Below are 16382 nucleotides of genomic sequence, written 5' to 3' on the forward strand. Positions count from 1 at the left end.
GATAGGTGAACCCGCAGCAATGGAATAAATCTCTCGTGGAGGATTGGAGTTTAGGCAGGCAGGCTTGAGTGTGTATTTCTTTTCCTCCCTCTTCCCAAAAAACCGGTGGGGCGGGCGGGTGGGATTATGCGGCAACAAGCTTTTTCCTCAATCTAGTTCTTCAGTATTCCCAGAGAGTGAGATTGTGCGCGTATAGTGGATCTCCTCTGGTTCAGTTCAGTCCCGTCCCGGTGCTCCGTCCTCCTGGTCCGGGTCTTGAGCGGACCTGTCTGATTGCCTCTCAGCTGACTCACTGCAGAGAGACGCGCGCAGAGAAGGAGAGACGCTCCGTCCGTGGAGACGCGCTTCAAACCCTGCTAGTCTCTGTCCCATGGCCCGGAGAGAGGCCGTGGTTGCCCTGGCAACCAACCCAGCCAATCACATCTACAACCGTTCCAATCCCTCAGGGCCATGCAGTGGCAACAGATAAGGTATGGCAACATGACTGGTGTCTTGCACATGCGCGTGCAAGATACCAGTCATGTTGCCATACCTTAGCAACAGGCATGATGAAAGTATTTTAAGAAGTACATTTTATTGTTTTTCCCCTGTAGCCAATGTATGGCAGCTGCCATACCCAATTGACGCCTCTGGGGCCAGTGTTGTTGTCAACGACGTTGAATTGTGAAGGTTTATAGCCAACCTCTTCACACACAGAATCACAGAGAAACAAACCCACTATTTTTAGGCTATTTGTCTCTCAGTGTAACTGCGGTGCACAGAGAGAGTACAAGCTGCCTGGAACGATGTTGCCTAATCGCATCAGCTGCCTAGCAACCAACTAGCGAATCACAGCCTGACTATACCTCTGGGCTATGGGAGTTACACTCAACAGAGGGGCCCCTCCCATGTTGCCTGCCTGGAAATGAAATGATAAGAAATGATAAGCAGCCAATGTGATGCTCATTCCACCCATCATAATAATATTGGCCATCATTAGGAGTCGGTGACCAGCAAACAAGCTTTTGTTTATGACTTTCTATTTGGCTTTGAGGCAGCTTGCTCACGGCTGATCAATTCATTAGACTATTCAGGTTTTCAAAGTGTGGTCCGGGGACCACCAGGGGTCCTTGAGGGGGTTCCTGCGGGTCCTGAGCAAAATGTGTAAATATAGCATCAAAATAAGTTCAACCACTTTATCCACATCAGATGTACAAAAATAGCTGATCTACAAGCTCACAATGTGACTAGCCTCGGTGCCTGGACCACTACCCTGTGGCCCAGGCCATAGGCTACACTTTTAACGCAAATCTTTTCTTATGGGAGTCCATGACGCAAAACCTTTTTCAGATGGTGGTCCATGTGCCAAATGCATATCAATTTCGGGGGTCCTTGCCAAGAAAATGCTTGAGAAGCACTGCATTGGGCTACATCTCATTCCTCCATATTGCTGCTGAGGCATTCTGCACACTGACCCATCCACAGCTTCCTGTTTCCTCCCCTGACAGACAGACAGACAGACAGACAGCCGAGCTATTCCTGGAAACAAGGCGGCAACAACAGGCTCTTTAACAGAGTGTTTTGAGAAGCACATGACACGGCACATTTTAGTATCTGCTTTTATCCAAGCATTAAGAGACTGAGCTGCAGAGGATCAGACTGGGATAGAAACACGAAAATAATCAGGGCGAGAGAGAGAGAGAGAGAGAGAGAGAGAGAGAGAGAGAGAGAGAGCGAGCGAGAGAGATGGGAAAAGGAAAGTCGAAGGGAGGGATATGAACAGGACAGAGAGTGAGAAGAATAAGGCCCATTGGAGAAGCCAGACGCTGATTAATTAGATTAGTAGGGCTGCCGTCGGCGCGTCTTTCTGGAAGAATCTCATTTCATGCTGAGTTTAATAACAACACACAGCAGGCTCTCATATGGACATATTATAAAATGTATAATATTCAGTGTGTGTGTGTTTGCATGCAAGTATGCGTGTGCACAGTCTGCACACGGCTATCGAGTGTGTGATCTGTATGTTGTGTCGATGCGTATCTGCATCCTTGGTGCTCACTTCCACCTTAACGGTTCGCTTCCACAAAGGGACCGAATCTCTCTCTCTCCCCTTTCCAAGAGCCTCAACAAACACACTGCATCCATAAAGAGATTGTGGAGCCCCCCTCTCCTCTCCTAAAAGCATTAGCGCTCTAATCCACAGGCCCATTTGCACACACAATCCCCTGCTCCACTGCTAATGGGGATCTGGCTGTGAGGGAGGCAGGGCTGCTCATAGCAGGAACAGGGGGCTTCCAGTTCCTACAACATGCTATTTTACACCCCATCACCCTCCAACCTGCATCTGAATATATTATGGGGTATTATCAATGCGGGGGGATAATGAAGAGTGCCGGAGCGTTTGGAGGCAGGGTCTCTGATTCTGCATCGTCTCGTATTAACAGAAAAAAAAAATCCTCGGCGCAAAAACGCTTCCATCCCTGACCTCTCGGATCTGACTGAGCGGCCACTGCCTCCTTCTCATCTCTATCAATATTTAAACAGGGATCTGCCGGGACAAAAGAAACAGGGGATTTGCCTCTCCTTTCCCACAAAAATAAAAAGACTTAAAGATGAGTTACACTTGAGTGACGAGGCCAAATGGAATTGATACGGAATCCGTGAAACAATATGGTATTAACAGAGTCGCAGAATGAAGCCACGCGCTCGAGAGAGTCAAGATTTGTTCCGATTTCCACAGCGGAATTGCTTTGTGCTGGTAGGGAAACATTCTCTGGTGTGTGTGTGTGTGTGTGTGTGTGTGTGTGTGTGTGTGTGTGTGTGTGTGTGTGTGTGTGTGTGTGTGTGTGTGTGTGTGTGTGTGTGTGTGTGTGTGTGTGTGTGTGCGCGCGCGCGCATGCGTGTGTGATTGAAAGAGAGACCGACAGACAGACAGACAGGAACAGCGTTGAAGGGCAAGGGTGTCAGTAAAAGGCAGGGGGAGATTTGACTGTATAATGAACAGGAATGGAAAAAGCTGCTCAAAGCCAGAGATCAATGCAGAGGCTCTAATAACATCTAGTTATGCCAAGGCTCTGTTTTCTGTCCCATCTCCCTTTACCTCCTTCCTCTTTATCCCCCCCTCCATCTCTCTCTCCCTCCGCATTGCATTCCTCCCCCCACCTAATCTCCCACCAGCACTCTCTCCTGGACTCGTGAAAAAAGGAAACAACACACATCTTTGAGATCCTGGAGTGCTGATTTGAAACCAGCGCTTCTTTCCTTCATGGGATTATTTGACCCGACCGCCCTCTCCCGGGTCAGCACTCCAATTCTTAGATGATTTACTTCAAAGATCCCAAGTTTCTGCTATCTATAATGCACCAAGTACTCTCACAAAGGTACTGACTGCACTATTTAAAAAAAAGTAACCTTTGTTTTATTTTTTTAAAGATATTTTTTTGGGTCTTTCCTGCCTTTATTGATCGTACACTATAGGACATAGACAGGAAACAGGGAGAGAGAGATGGGGAGTGACATAATCACAGCAAAGGTCGTCGGATTCGGGACTCGATCCCGTGACGCATTCAGGGCCTTTGTGGTATGCACCTGCTGGCAGAAGATTGCTGTCAGACACCAGCAATGGAGGGGAGGTATGAACTGAGAAGGGAACTGTATTCAAAACAACCCAGGCTCGCACCACTCTGAAGACTATGTGCTGCTTTTGCAAGAGAAGTTTAAAATGTTCAAAGGGAATCAAAGTTGAGGTGGGCAGAGTAGGAGAAGACCTTTTTTTACCAAGTTCTGTGCGGACTGAGGAGATGGAGAGAGTGATGATAGGCTGTCAGAAAAGCTGCCGATACTGCTTAAAATACCGGGATCGGTATCGGGAAGGACCAAATGACCATAGACATCAAAGGGGGCTTGAGCCCCTGCACCTTTATCCATCTGTAAAAAGTGCCTTCTCCAAACCATAATGCAGTTTTTACTATGGTGAAAGAAATGCAAATGCCCCCTTTTCCATGCCATACCTAAACGGCAGCATTCAAGAGAATTGCCATGTCCAAACTCCCTCCCTCTCTATGTAGAAATCCAGGCTGTACACTACAGTGTACACCACATCAGTGTTGACTTGATTAGGCTCGGTTCAGTTCGGTATCAAGCAACGAAAATAGCCGAGGTCTGCTATTTTCAATATTTCCACCAAAAGGCCCTTTTAGAAATTTCAGCCCCTGCCTCTCTAACATTCTCTGCACATCCCTGTAGTACAGTAGGTACACTGTGTTCATGTGACATGGAAGTGAGACAGATAATCATCAGTCCAGCAGCTCGCCTCTCCTCTGCCCATTAAATCCCATCTCCCAGAGCACTGGCCCTGTCACCACGCAGTCACACGCTGCCTGCATGCTGCATGCCGCTCCCACAGGACGACACCGGAATTGGAGAGCGTGTCCTCAATTCACCCCAATTGCGTGGACAAAGTGGGTTAAATTAGACCGCAGAAGCCCAAACATAGGGACAATCACATGGCCATGATATTTTAGTCACGCCCAATTGCTCGCCTTGATGTGCGGTAATTGCCTGGACCCGGAGATGGCGTGCGTCGGGGCTACAGTACAGGCTGCCTGCGACGCTCCCTGCATACCAAGCTGCAGCACGCGCACGCACTCACGCGCGCGCGCACACACACACACACACACACACACACACACACACACACACACACACACACACACACACACACACACACACACACACACACACACACACACACACACACACACACACACACACACACCCGCAACACCTGCTACATGTGCATCCGCACACGTGCAAACCACGGTATATAGAAATTACACATGGTATAATAGGGCGGCGAAGGGGTCATGCTACAGCATTGAGCCAGTGCCAGCGCCTATAATTTCAATACGTTCATATCTCCTATTTGCAGCGTGCTATATTGACCGCTGACTTATGCCTGCTGGTTTGATAGGATCAAGTATTGATTACTTTTTTTTCAGCCAGTTTATCCAAGAAATATGACAAAAAGGAAAATCAATCTGAACTCTGTTTAAGACTCTCATAACAGTAATCATATTTTGGCCGCATCTCTGATATTTTAAGTGTGGAACTTTGGGGGTCCTGGACTGACTGTATCCCATAGAGCAGTGATTCCCTCTACCTTTTTATTTCAAGGACCGCCATTTTAATATGTATTAGTGTTCATCTACCTCTGGGAGGGTCCGTTTGGTTCCATTTGTACACTCTAGGGATTACACGCCATAAAGGCTCCTAACTATCAATTATTTAGCTGAGGACCGACTGTCACCACCTCAAGGCCCCGTGGGGGTCCTCGGGCCCCACGTTGAGAAGCAGGGCCATAGAGCAGCACATCTGCTCTATATGTTGGTTAATGAATCTTTGTAAAGGGCAGAAGAGATATGAACTGACCCGGCCTCTGCGATTCCATTAAAACGTATGAACTTTAATATCCAGTAAAGCCTTATCTAGTTGGCATTTCCTTTCATATTCTGCTACAACCCACTATGGCATACACTCAAACACATTCAAAACGGACCTTTGACTTTGTCCTGCTATTGTAATCTGGTATACTGGAAATAGCTGGGGGGTGGCTGAGGATATGGGCTCAGCTCCCATCTCCCAGCTGGGCCACTATCCCCTCTGTTTACTGGTATCTGAGCGCTTCCATGTTGCCAAACAAATCGTCACAATAACCGGCCACTAGCCCGAGCTTCTCTTTGTAAACCTCCACTAGCCTCTTCCATTAGCCATACAATCCACCCGTGGCATTAAGAGGAGCTCACGGTAATAGGATTGGCCTGGCCGTCCATCTGTCAGGGGAGTGAGCATCGGCCAACCCCGTGGACAGAACGCCCCGGCCTGGATACACCTGCTCAGTCGGCCCCACCCTTCTCCATGCACTCCCCTCTGGAGGAAGTTCCTGTACAGCGCTCTTTCCCAAACAGTGTGGGTCGGGACCCATTTGTGGGCTGTGGAAATGTTTTCATGGGTCCCTTTATTTTTTGGTTTCCTACATTTTGTTTTTAATTCATATTATTTCAAAACATTTTTTAAATAAATCCCAAATAAGCAACGTTTTTCATGGATTAAAAAACAAATGCAATGATTTTTGACGAAGAAATCTAAGAAATTCCATAAATTAGAACACAAATGTTTAAGAAGTAGTGAAAATAGCCGATCAACAAGCTCACAACACGTCGCTTCGCGCCGCGTTGTGAGCTTGTAGATCTGCTATTTTCACTAGTTTGGGTCCCGGGCAAACATCTAAATTTCTCTTTTGGGTCTTGAGCTAAAAGGTTTGGGAACCACTGCTCTACAATATTCATGCGTTAACCTTTGTGAGACTTAAAGTGTGTAAATAAAGACGTTTTTTTACAGCGACCAGTAAAACGCTGCAGTTACCGACGACAGCGCTGCGAGAGTCTGTGTAACCTGCAGGCGCTAAATATTGCACAATGTGTGCTGCTGCCGCTCTGGTTAATGGAGTACAGATGGAGATGCATGGTAGTGTAGTGGCTGGGTGGGAGGTGGTGATGGGGGGAGGGGGTTTTCAGAGGAGGAAGAATGGTGGCACTGGGGATGAGAGAGAGAAAGCGCGGCGCTCAAGAGAGAGAGAGATAAAAAGATGGATGCATAGTTTTGATAGAGGGCATTAAATCAAGCCCAGAGGCTGTCCCTAAATCAACGAGCTTTACTCTTGGTGTCTTTCCAATTACATCAGTGTGGGACTAATGCCCCCACTGCTCCACAGACACAGACCCCCCCCCCCCCCCCCCTCCCACACTCTCTTCTTTCTCCCTCCCCCCACCCTCCACACCACCACCTCCCCGTCTCCCTTGATAATGAATTAATTGAAAAGAAAAATGAATGTGCAGTGATTCGTCCTGAACGTTTCGCATGATAACTCATCAGTCGAAAATTATTTCAGCGCAAGACATGTTGGTATTTTACCTAAGCGGACCTTGAGGGTTCGCAGCACCTAACAGAATGTGGAGAGAATAAACGCACACATGCACGCACGCGCACACACGCGCACACGCACACACACTCACAAAGACTGTGACCTTTCTATTCCCACATAATGGCGAGCCATGAAACAAGCACTATACTGCATCTATATGCCTAGAGGTGAGGACCGATACATGGATTCCTGCATTTACATGTTGTATGTGTGAATATGTGAATTTCCTCGCGGGGAGGAATGGCGCCACTTAAAAGGAGAACTCTGTAGCTCACTGGTTGCTAGGAAACTGCATAAGGACTGGCATTGCAATGCAGCACAACAGCTGTCTACATAATTGGACCATTAAGATCTTAACGTCGTGATTTCTGTCATGTTCATCTCAATACAGGTTCAAGCACGTCTCTGTGCACTCTCTACAAGTAGGGTTAATGGGCTGGGCACAGACAATCGCTTTTGAGAACGTAAAAGTTGGGTTTCCTTTCTATAAATGTCCCTAAATCAAAAAGCTGTCAGTCTCTTTATGCCTGTCTATTAAATTCAAACAAGTACTGACGAAAAGACAACAATTGGGTGACGTATGTTCAACGTACATTCACTGTACAAGGTACAGTCAATGCTGTATGTACAGTTAAGTGAGCTATATTTAGTCCACAGGACTCTCATTTATGTGGACAGACGAAAGAAAGGCTAAAGGAAAGTAGGTTAAGCAGGTTAGCAACTTAAGCCCTATAGCCTATACTTTGTCATATGCCCAATAGTGAAAATAAACGATCTACAAGCTTACGATGCGACACATTGCGATGCATTGTGAGCTTAATCTAGATCTTCTATTTTTGCTATTGAAAGCGAGTTTTCTGTACCCGTGTAAACACAGGTTGAAATGTTTCAGAACCATGGTCAGCACTGATCCACAATGTATACCTGCCCAAGTTCAGCACCATGGTCAGCTCCGCTGCTTCAGAGACACAGAGATAAACATGAGAGGATAAGGTTTCTGAAATATTGTATACATTTGCATTTTATTTCCCTTAAATCATGGACCTAACCCATACATCTTTTCCCCTAATAAGGGTAATAATAATAATAATAACGATTATTATTATTGCTGTAAAAATAGTTCACAAAAAAAAAAAAAAAATCACAAAAGGGATGAACGGCCAAATAAATCAAGTATATCGTCGTCGTCAGGTGAAAACCTTGTATGTCCAAAACCTTTCGTTTTGCATTTATCATTTAAAAATGATTCAAACTAGTGAAAACAGACGATCTACAAGCACACAACGCCTCGCACGGCGAGGCGTTGTGTGCTTGTAGATCTTCTGTTTTCACTACTTTTGTGCGACAGCCTGGTATGATGAAGCAGGGCTTTACTTTGCGAAAGAACGTACACATTTGAAACGTGGAGATACGAGGTTTCCACCCAACAGTGACGATATTATTATTAAATGCATACAGGCAGCCTGAGCGAGATATGGCATAATATGGCTTTGCAAGAGAAAACATGGAAAATCAATTTGTAATGAAGAATCATTATATATATATTTGTTACTTTCTTACTATGGTTCATATACTGTACAGTGCACAGTACAACACCCAGCAATGATGAACTGAGCTTCACCCCATGCACACAGCTGAACATTTCCCCCCTTCTCTCTCCTCTCTGCTGGTAGAGCCTGCCAGCCAGCATCCCCCCAGTCTGCCTTTCAACCATGTTGCAACCAGTCCCAAGTGACAAAGAAACATGCTCTCTGTGCACCTCGGCTAAAGAGGCTTCCTCTCTCTCCCCCTCTCCCTCTCTCTCTCTCTCTCTCTCAATTCAATTTCAATTCAAAGGGCTTAATTGGCATGAGAAAACATACGTTTGCATCGCCAAAGCATAAGTGTACACAGTACAATACAATCAATATAATACAATCAAATATGTACAATTTAAAGGGGGTGGAACAGTTTTCATGTATGGAGATTACTTGATGCAGACAGACAGTGCAAGGATGTATTGTGTACACCATGATCGGTAGTCTTTAAGGTGGTTGTGTTCCATTTTTTAGATCCTTCTCCTATCACAGCAGCTCACAAATCTTGCTGATGTGTTTGTACATTGTCGTACTTCACCCAGCAGATATGGGAGTTTTTCATCATTGGTCATGTTTTCAAACTCGCCTTGTGTGGTTATGATCTGTGGGAAGTATGTGTCTCTGATGTCTTGGTACAGTCTCTCTCTCTCTCTCTCCCCCTCTCTCACAGATGCACACTCTCACTGTCACTCTTTTTCTCTCTCTCACTCACTCTCTCTCTCTCACACCCACACCCACACCCACACCCACGCTAAATAATAATAGTTCTAAATAGCCCTCTACAAATAACAAAGACATGCATGCGTGGCCCAGGGTTCTCAGACGCTGTAATCTCCAAGAAAATCCCATTTGGCAGAGCAGCTGCCAGCCAGCATGGATCACACATAGACCCTGTCCTGGTGCCCACAGGGTGGCAAGCTGTCCCTCCACTCTCTGCTGTCACACACACACACACACACGCACACGCACACACACACACACACACACACACACACACACGCATTCAGACACAGACATACACAATCACATGCATAAAAACGACAGTATATTGACACTATGTTGTTCAGAATCGCCTTTCCGAGCTGACTTTGATTTCAACTTGTGTTATTTTTTTGTGTTTTATTGCTTTTAATTCTTATATCTTACTTGCTTATTTGCTTTGAGTTTTTTCCCCAATAAAGTTGTTATTTTTTCGCCCCTATTTCCCCTGGCTCTCACACACGTACTGTAAAATAAAAGCATCTTGATAAGTGCTATATAAATTCCAGATATAATCATACTGCGCACCAAAAAAAAAACACAAGTGGAATACATATATACACAGACTCATACAGTACACCAATTCACACACATGCAGGCATACATACGCACACGCACGCACGGCACAGCCACACAAACACACACACTTCCAAGAAGAGCTTATAGGGTAGGATCAGCCCCTGTGACAGAGGGGATAAATTTATGCTGCTTTCTTAATCATAGCGGGTCAATATGTCTGATCCTGCCAGCCAGTCACTTGGACAGGGCTTTGCTGTTACTGTTCAGCCTCATATGGAGCTGGCATAACTCATAACCTCGCAGATAAAACATCTCCCACTGAAGACCTGAGGAGAGATTGGTCTGTCCATAACTTCACATAACGCTCAGAATCCCAGACCTCACGCCACACACACACACACACACACACACACACACACACACACACACACACGCACGCACGCACGCACGCACGCACGCACACACACACTATAATGTCTAGATTTTAAGCACTATTTTGTTGCCGGCGGGCAGAAATCTTGTATCTCCATATTTCAATGTTAGTGTTTTTGTCATTTACTTTCCTACTTCATCTTACAAGAGTGTCTCACAAAAGTATAGTGAAAATAGAAGATCTACAAGCTCACAATGTGTCATGAAGCAAAGATCGCATGTTTTCAGCGTACAACATCATCATATGAGTATAAATCTGGTTTAACAGAGTTAACACTTTTTTTTCTTTCTTTTTTTTTACCATACTAGTCAAGGTAAATTTTCCCTAAAATACAGAGGTACTATTACTGGTTTACAACTCTCATCATTGAACGTATACAAGAACAAATTGAAGGAGGTTCTGGTTAACCTGTGATCTTGTTATGGTATTTCACGTATTGTTTTTATTCTCTATCAGGTTTTAATTCTTTTTTGGACTGCAAAGGAGGAAAAAAGAATAATACATTTGTTTGTTTTGTTTTGGTGTAATATTTGTATTGTATTGTTTTTAAAAATGTGCAGAATATATAAAAATCAAATCAAATCAAACAATGACAGATTGACCTTACAATGCTTCTAGTTAGTTCTCAAACGTTTCCATACCAAGGACAACCAAATTGTTATATATTTGCCCATGCATGGACCCCCACCTGAAAATGTTTTATGCCATGACCCCACGAAGAGAAGATTTGTGTTAAGAAATTCATCATTGTTCAACATTTTTCCAACACTTCCAAGATTTTTCAAAAATGTTCATGCTTTGAGCTTGTATATCTGCTATTTTTGAATAGTCAACATATTATAACATACTGGATAAAGGCGTATAATAACTGTGATGCTGTATTACCAATTATTTTCTGGGGACCCCCTGTGACCCCATCAAGGATCCCTGGGGGTCCCCGGACCACACTTTGAGAACCACTCTTTTATCCGGACTATTATCTGTCACATTTGAAGATGGATGGATGGATTACCCATAGGGATTATATACACAGTGGAAACAATACACAAGATTGAATTCTGTTCAAATATCTAACACAATCTAATATAATATACCGGTACTGCAATATGTATTCTAAAGTATCATATGCATGTACATCAGTGTGTATAGTTTCAGGGTACAGTTTCACTTATATTCATCACATAATCACACATACTGTATATTACATGGATATACAATAGTTCAGGGCACACCATGGGAAGATTATCTTATAGCACCACCCTCTGGCCAAAGTAAATATTGTATTTAATTAATGTCAAAATACTATGACTAGTATATCTGTGTGTGTGTGTGTGTGTGTGTGTGTGTGTGTGTGTGTGTGTGTGTGTGTGTGTGTGTGTGTGTGTGTGTGTGTGTGTGCGTGCGTGTGCATGTGCACACACTACACACATACATACTGTACGTAAATACATACATACTGTACATACAGGGGAGTGTGAGAGAGAGAGAGAGAGAGAGAGAGAGAGAGAGAGAGAGAGAGTGAGAGAGAGGGGGGGAGGGAGAGGGTGAGAGACAGATAGAGAGAGGGAGTTGGGACACTGTTTTCAGGATTTATTTTCGTAATTAAAATCTGCCTTCTGGAGCTTCTTTTGCATGAAAGGTCATAATTTTCATTATTTTCATGTCAAGCATTTTAAGTAATGTATTCAGGGATTGAAAACCATAGAGTGAACCCAAACAAAGATGTGTGTGTGTGTGTGTGTGTGTGTGTGTGTGTGTGTGTGTGTGTGTGTGTGTGTGTGTGTGTGTGCATGCACGCGTGTGTGCATGCGTGCGCACATACATGCCGCACCCATACCTGGTAACATGTGCAAGTGTGCTGTGTACATGCATGCATGTGGACCACTGCATGGTGGCACGCCTTTTCCCCCTGCATTTGACGCCATCAATATGGGATCCATATTTCATGTACTCTGGCCTCTGCCTCGCATCGCAGCATGACTAATTACTCTGTCAGCCGATGGGAGTCGCACAGCTCCGGGCCAGAGCTGGCTGTCACTGAGGGCAGAGATGTTGTCACATGTCCCTGTAGCAGCACCCGCAACGTTGCTTTCACTTATATGACAACATATAATCGTGATTTTTGGATATAATCGTGATTATTTTTTATAATCGTCATAATCGTTTCCATGTTGAAAAATGTTCATATATTTAAATAAAGGGTAAAAAATAGCAGATCTACAAGCAGATCTGCAGATCTACAAGCTCACAACGCGGATGCGACGCGTTGTGAGCTTGTAGATCGGCTATTTCCACTATGGATTTTCTTTTTTAAGTATAAAGTTGTCAAATATGTCAGTAATTATGTGTCATATCTACCATGTGCAACTTAAAAGCAGAAATGTAATTGTCAACGACAAAAACACAATTAAATCGTTAATCGCAATTATTTGAGAGACAAATAATCGTCATGTAAAATGTCAAAATCGCGACAGCCCTACTTGTATTTCCAAAAGTATGTTGTATGTCGCTTTGTATTTGTCATTTTAAAAATAATTTAAAGGACAACTTTGTTTTTTTACAACAAGGGATCATATTTTAGATTGTGATTAGAGAAAAGAAAGGATGAGTGTTAAAATGTTTTCATGTACTGCTTTCTAGCAATTTTAGTATTTTGATTTCAGTGCGTATAAGTGGCTAAATATGTATTTTTAGACACAATAAGCCGGCAATTCCTTTGTAACTATTTACACCAGCCCCCATAAGTCACATCTGCCCATGAAAGATTGCGGTGCTTCTTAATTATGGGCTTATTGTGTCTAAAAAGACATATTTAGCCACTTGCATGCGTGCAAATCAAAATAGTTAAAATCACTTAAACGATAGAAAGAAGAAAATGAAAACATTTTAACACTCATCTTTTCTTTTCTCTAATCTAAAATATGAACCCTTGTTGTAAAAAAAAAAGTTGTCCTTTAACACCAGTGAAAATAGCCGACCTACAAGCGGCGCGAGGCGTTGTGTGCTTGTAGATCTGCTATTTTCACTAAAGTATTGTGCGACAGTCTCATGTGATGGAGCATGGCTTTACTTTACGAAAAAACACACACATTTTAAACTTGGAGATACTGTACAGTACGAGGTTTCTGCCCGACAGTGACAATATGAATAAACCCGTATGTGAGAGAATTAGGTCTACATGCATACCCACGACCAGACGGGCGAGCGAGCGGAGTGAAACGCACGGAAATAATCACACAAATGCATACATAATCAAACAAATGCATACACAAATAAGCAGTACAGTACGCCAGTACTTGCAGTCATTAACTCTATCCACGCTTTGAACGTTCCCGTTCGCCCCATTTTTGACAGAAGAGCAACGCCAATTGTACGTTCTTTGGCTCGTTCTTTTGTACCTTGGTTTGATGTCTGTAAACTGATGAGGGGTCGCGCGGGTGTATACCGTTGAAACAGCTCCCGTAAAAGTATCCTCAAAAACCCACTGGACATTAGCATCAATGGAGTAACAAAACACTTCCATGTGATTTCCTCTTGATCTATTGCTCTGTAGCGACTGAGCGGCCTTGACGAACAGGAGCCTACTGAGACCATTTTCACATTCATTCTTGCATGAGGCTGCCCTCTACTGCTGGTAGAGCCACGGTACACCTCTAAGGAGAAAATTAAAAAATAATAATGAAAAAAAAAAATAGTACATCTTTGTCTATATTATAACATCGCAAAGGTAAGGTGCTTTTGCTGGCACAAAACCCAATAATAAATAAATAACAACATCTGGCAGGGAAAAAGTTAACACACACTGACACACACACACACACACACACACACACACACACACACACACACACACACACACACACACACACACACACACACACACACACACACACACACACACACACACACAAATATACGACAGTAGTCTGGGCAGAATTTAGGGCATACAGTAGAGTGCAATATGCCCAGCTCAAAAATGTCTGCTAATCCCTCAAAATGGACCATTTAAAGATGGCGGCCACCAATCATGCTTTCTCAGTTATTCGTTATGTGAAAATCCTATGATGTCTATCACATCTGACATCTGACATGCCCATACATGGAGATCCCTGTCTGAACCAGCCACACAGATATGGGCTGTCTTCTTCCATATATGGGTATTCCCATATGAAGTCCTGTTAGATATGAGCTTAATATTGATGACATCGGGGATCTCCATATATGGGCATAAAAGGGATTCTGTTAGAGTGGTTCCCATGACATCACAACATACAATCATGTTTATGCCCATAGATGGAGATCCCTGCTCTGAGTATCTGATGTCACCTGTGATGTCACAGTGAACCACAGTATCAGGCGTTATCCCTACTCTGAGCCTGTGATGTCACAGTGATGTGTCAGGCGAACCACTGTGCCAGACAAGATGTGCCGGTTTCCATAGTTAACTGCGACCTATGGTCGCAGTTAAGAAGTAGTGAAAATAGCCGATCTACAAGCTTATGTTGTAGATCTGCTATTTTCATTAGTTTCGGTCCTGGGCAAACGTCCAATCTCTCGTTTGTGTCTCGACCTGAAACGTTTGGGAACTACTTTTCTACATAACCATTATCAGTTTATCGTTTACTGACCTTAATTGTTTACTTATTTGCAGGCAAAAGTTGAATTCAGTAGCCACAAAAATTGGAAGCTTTGCAATGTTTAAAACCAGCCTCAAGTGTTGGCTGAAGGCACCACCAATGTTTGCCTAATTTCTTTTCACTGTATTTGTTATACTGATTATTTTATGTCACACTGATGGACTTTTATGCATTGTGCTGTTTGCTGTTCTGGGGCTGTTGTCTGTCTACCTGCCCAAGGACGACAGATGGAAATGAGCAGCTCTAGACGATCCTGGCACGATTACTTTTTAATTGTGCTCTGTCCCTGTAATAAACAATAAAACTAAACGATTGTTTTTTTTGCATTGGATTTTTGCCTGCTTGGGAGCCCTAGGGCTGTCCAACTTTTTGAGTTGCATATACTGAACACGCACGCACGCACCCACGCGCGCACACACACACACACACACACACACACACACACACACACACACACACACACACACACACACACACACACACACACACACACACACACACACACACACACACACACACACACACAATCTGAAATGTTTTAGGTTTAGTTTAGTTTTATTCAACTAAATAGCATAAGATTTTAGTGGACTAAATGCACAGTTGATTTTGTCAACAATAATGTATTTTAGCAGGCCTTGATGCTGTCCCTAATGCCTGATTTTATTATGGTGAAAATAGCCGATCTACAAGCTCATATCGCATCTGCTATTTTCAGAGCGCAACACCCGAGCGCAACCAAACATAAAATGACTTGTCTTTTAGTTCTACTGGATCTCTTCTCCACTAGTCCCTCCCTAACATTTTAGCATCAATCTCTTCAGACAGACACGGTGGAGGAGTGGAAGGAGGAAAGGAGAGTTCCACTAGCACTGGCAAGTACTCAAATGTTTTTCTTAAGTAAAAGTATCAATACTGCAATGTAGAAATACTCTGTTAGGGTGCCCTCAGACCAAAATACCTATGAGAGTGGAATCCACGTTACGCCAATGCATTTCAATGAGAAGGGAGCGTTTTTTGCAGAAGTCCTCTGCTGGCATGAAACCGCTTCACTCTCATTGAAATGCATTGGTGGAACGCGGATTCCACTCTCGTAGGCATTTTGGTCTGAGGGCACCCTTACAAGTAGTAGTAGTCAGTAATTCAAAATGTACTTGAGTAAAAGTACAGAGGTATTGGCATCAAAATGTACTGAAAGCACCAAAAGTAAAAGTACTCATTGTGCAGAATGTCCCATTTCAAGTTTTCAAATGTATAAAAATAGCAGATCTACAAGCTCACAATGCGTACACATTGTGAGCTTGTAGATCGTCTATTTTCAAATGGCTGAAATGTACAGTATATTGGGCTGAAGTGGTTGATGTATGTTTTGTAATAATAATCCAAATATACAAAGTAAGTAGTAACTAAAGTTTTCAAATAAATATAGTGGAGTAAAAGTACAATATTTGGATCCAAGATGCAGTGGAGTGGAAGTATTGGAAATTGGAAATACTCAA

General features: G+C 43.5%; 1 protein-coding gene across 1 annotated transcript in view; it reads right to left on the bottom strand.

Annotated features, from left to right (window-relative positions):
- The window catches only part of ppp2r2ba (protein phosphatase 2, regulatory subunit B, beta a), a gene marked incomplete at both ends in the record, with an annotated part of 87113 nt that overhangs the window by 45944 nt on the left and 24787 nt on the right, over positions 1-16382 (bottom strand). The window lies entirely within an intron of this gene.

The sequence above is a fragment of the Nannobrachium achirus genome, assembly GCF_963921795.1.
Source record: "Nannobrachium achirus genome assembly, chromosome: 17".
NCBI classification, from domain to species: Eukaryota; Metazoa; Chordata; class Actinopteri; order Myctophiformes; family Myctophidae; genus Nannobrachium; species Nannobrachium achirus.